The sequence below is a fragment of the Anopheles coustani genome (assembly GCF_943734705.1).
Source record: "Anopheles coustani chromosome X unlocalized genomic scaffold, idAnoCousDA_361_x.2 X_unloc_20, whole genome shotgun sequence".
NCBI classification, from domain to species: Eukaryota; Metazoa; Arthropoda; class Insecta; order Diptera; family Culicidae; genus Anopheles; species Anopheles coustani.
This window is the reverse complement of record NW_026525127.1, coordinates 197,501-201,830: the sequence shown is the minus strand read 5'-3', so window position 1 is coordinate 201,830 and position 4,330 is coordinate 197,501.

Sequence of the window (4,330 nt, the reverse complement as noted above, 5' to 3'; positions counted from 1 at the left end):
GAGGATCGAAGGCGATTAGATACCGCCCTAGTTCTAACCGTAAACGATGCCAACTAGCAATTGGGAGACGCTACAACCAGGTGCTCTCAGTAGCTTCCGGGAAACCAAAGTCAGGTTCCGGGGGAAGTATGGTTGCAAAGTTGAAACTTAAAGGAATTGACGGAAGGGCACCACAATGAAATGGAGCTTGCGGTTCAATTTGACTCAACACGGGAAAACTTACCAGGTCCGAACTTATGGAGGTGAGACAGATTAATAGCTCTTTCTCAAATTTAAGGGTAGTGGTGCATGGCCGTTCTTAGTTCGTGGATTGATTTGTCTGGTTAATTCCGATAACGAACGTGACTCACATATGCTAACTAGAACGCAGTCAGCGTTAATGCGTCGATGCCGATTGGAACGGGTTAGGACCTTTCGGTGGAGTATGACCTGACACCTTCGCTGTTCGTGTGCGCAAGTGCACTTACGGTACGCTGCTTAGCAGGACAATTTGTGTTTAGCAAAATGAGATCGAGCGATAACAGGTCCGTGATGCCCTTAGATGTTCTGGGCTACACGCGTGCTACAATGTGGGTAGCAGCGTGTCTCCTATTCCGAGAGGAACGGGAAATCACTCAAATACTCACTTAGTAGGGATTATGGATTGCAATGGTCCATATGAACTCGGAACTTCTAGTAAGTGCTGGTCATCAGCCAGCGTTGAATACGTCCCTGCCCTTTGTACACACCGCCCGTCGCTACTACCGATGGATTATTTAGTGAGGTCTTTGGAGATGATCGTTCGCTGGATCCTCGTGAACCGCGTCTGCTTTATCGAAGTTGACCGAACTTGATGATTTAGAGGAAGTAAAAGTCGTAACAAGGTTTCCGTAGGTGAACCTGCGGAAGGATCATTAGTGGCCAAGTGATCCTTCCAGAAGTCCGAACCTGCGGGTTGAGACTTCGGCACAAGTTGCCATATGATAATTGACGAAACACTATAGAAGTCCGAACCTGCGGGTTGAGACTTCGGCACAAGTTGCCATATGATAATTGACGTAACACTAACAAGTCCGAACCTGCGGGTTGAGACTTAGGCACACGTTGCCTTATACATGACTTCGAACAAATACACAAGTCCGAACCTGCGGGTTGAGACTTAGGCACAAGTTGCCTTATACATGACTTCGAACAAATACACAAGTCCGAACCTGCGGGTTGAGACTTAGGCACAAGTTGCCATATGAAAGTTGACGAAACACTAACAAGTCCGAACCTGCGGGTTGAGACTTAGGCACACGTTGCCTTATACATGACTTCGAACAAATACACAAGTCCGAACCTGCGGGTTGAGACTTAGGCACAAGTTGCCTTATACATACATTGGCCAAATAAACAGAAGTCCGAACCTGCGGGTTGAGACTTAGGCACAAGTTGCCATATTATATTCGATCAAACACTAAGTAGTCCGAACCTGCGGGTTGAGACTCAAGACCGTAACAAGATGTCACTATACAAGTCCGAACCTAAGGGTTGAGACTTAATGCGATCTAGATACCAAGTTGACATCCAATACCTGTTGAGCAAAACCAAAGATTCCCTGTTCTCGAATGATTACACTATATAACAGGGAATCATGAAGAAATCAAGCAAGCGTGAAACAAAGTCATCACTTGGGCATGCTCGATAGCCAACCACATGACCTTAACCTAAGAGAGCATGCAAACCACATGATACCTATAAACGATTAACCCGCCCTAGTTCAATCGTTCACCAAGTGATGACTTCAGTATGGCTAAGAGAAAAACTTTTAAATGGGAAAAACTCTAAGTCCGAACCTCCGGGTTGAGACTTCCGCGTCGGAGGTGGGCGCACCTCCTATCCGAAAGATGATGAATCAGGGGTGTTCGGTCAGCAATGGTCGGATTCCCCGTCGTAGTCCAACTATGACAATCAAAGTCAAGACCTCCGGGTTGAGACTTTCCGCGAGTACAAGCATAAAGGAACACGGACCAAGCCGTACCGAGAGAATCGGTACTAGAGCCCTCGTGGTTCTACATTGAGAGAGCCCTCGTGGTTCTCATTAGGGGCTTTATGCAAGTCGTACTCAATACTGTGGTGTGAAGTATAAAGTATAGTCTTCGCCTGGTCCACGCTGCTTCGGCGGTCCTGGGTAAGATAGTTCATTCTAGCTTGCCCTATAGTGGAATGAGGACACTTAATGCTTCGTCTTTTAGCGGCGGCTAGACTCCTCCTCACGGGGAACGAGTTGACGCACACAGCGGCGGCTTACGCACTATGGCAATCATGGATGCCTGAAGATTCCGTGAAGTTCTCCCCTGGTCCACGCTGCCTCGGCAGTCCTGGGTAAAATGGAATATTTCCAGCTTGCCCTATAGTGGAAGAGGACTATCCAACAATACAAAGTCAAGACCTCCGGGTTGAGACTTTCCGCGTCGGTGGTGTCGCGCACCGCCTATCCGAAAGATGGTGTAACAGGGGTGTTCGATCAGCAATGGTCGGATGCCCCGTCATAGTCCAACTATGACAACCAAAGTCAAGACCTCCGGGTTGAGACTTTCCGCGTCCGGAGGTACGCGTACCGCCTACCCGAAAGATGGTGTGCTTCTGGGGTATTCGATGAGTCGGATACCCCGTCGTAGTCCAACTATGACAATACAAAGTCAAGACCTCCGGGTTGAGACTTCCGCGTCGGAGGTGCGCGCACCGCCTACCCGAAAGATGGTGAATCAGGGGTGTTCGATCAGCAATGGTCGGATGCCCCGTCGTAGTCCAACTATGACAATCAAAGTCAAGACCTCCGGGTTGAGACTTCCGCGTCCGGAGGTACGCGTACCGCCTACCCGAAAGATGGTGAATCAGGGGTGTTCGATCAGCAATGGTCGGATGCCCCGTCGTAGTCCAACTATGACAATACAAAGTCAAGACCTCCGGGTTGAGACTTTCTAAGAGTGCAAGCATAAAGGAACACGGACCAAGCCGTACCGAGAGAATCGGTACTAGAGCCCTCGTGGTTCTACATTGAGAGAGCCCTCGTGGTTCTCATTAGGGGCTTTATGCAAGACGTACTCGATACTGTGGTGTGAAGTATAAAGTATAGAGTCCTCCACTGGTCCACGCTGCTCCGGCGGTCCTGGGTAAGATAGTTCATTCTAGCTTGCCCTATGTGGAAGAGGACTCAATACCCTACCTGTTGAGCTTGAAACAAAGTCATCACTTGGGCATGCTCATATTGCCATACAATATTCCATTATCTACTAATGAGCATGCAGCTATATGATTATAACCTGTAAACGATTACCCCGCCGTAGTTCAGCGCTTCAACCAAGTGATGACTTCAGTATGGCTAGTGTGTGAAGTATAAAGTATAGTCCTCCCCTGGTCCACACTGCTTCGGCGGTCCTGGGTAAGATAGTTAGTTCTAGCTTGCCCTATGGTGGAAGAGGACACCATACTTAATACTGTGGTGTAATGAACAAAGTATAGTCCTCCACTGGTCCACGCTGCTTTGCAGTCCTGGGTAAGATAGTTAATTCTAGCTTGCCCTATGTGGAAGAGGGCATACAAGACAAAGTATAGTTCTCCCCTGGTCCACGCTGCTTCGGCGGTCCTGGGTAAGATAGTTAATTCTAGCTTGCCCTATGTGGAAGAGAGCATACATGAACCAAGAACGAAGGTTATGATCGAGGAATGATTCGACAACTAACCGATGGTATGAAATGTGAAGAATTCAAGCAAGCACACAATCAAGTCATCACTTGGGCATGCTCGATAGCCAACCCTATGACATTAACCTAGTAGAGCATGCAAAAACCAATATATATGTAAACGATGCCCCTCCCTAGTTCAGCGCTTCAACCAAGTGATGACTTCAGAATGGCTAAATCAAATCGGTTCAAAACATACCATCGGTACCCTATTGAAACACACAAGTCGATATCAAACCTCATGATTGTGTAGTCCTCCACTGGTCCACGCCGCTTCAGCGGTCCTGGGTAAGATAGTTCATTCTAGCTTGCCCTATGTGGAAGAGGGCACATTACTCAATACTGTGGTGTTATGAACAAAGTATAGTCCTCCACTGGTCCACGCTGCTCCGGCGGTCCTGGGTAAGATAGTTCATTCTAGCTTGCCCTATGTGGAAGAGGGCATACAAGACAAAGTATAGTTCTCCCCTGGTCCACGCTGCTTCGGCGGTCCTGGGTAAGATAGTTAATTCTAGCTTGCCCTATGTGGAAGAGAGCATACATGAACCAAGAACGAAGGTTATGATCGAGGAATGATTCGACAACTTACCGATGGTATGAAATGTGTAGAATTCAAGCAAGCA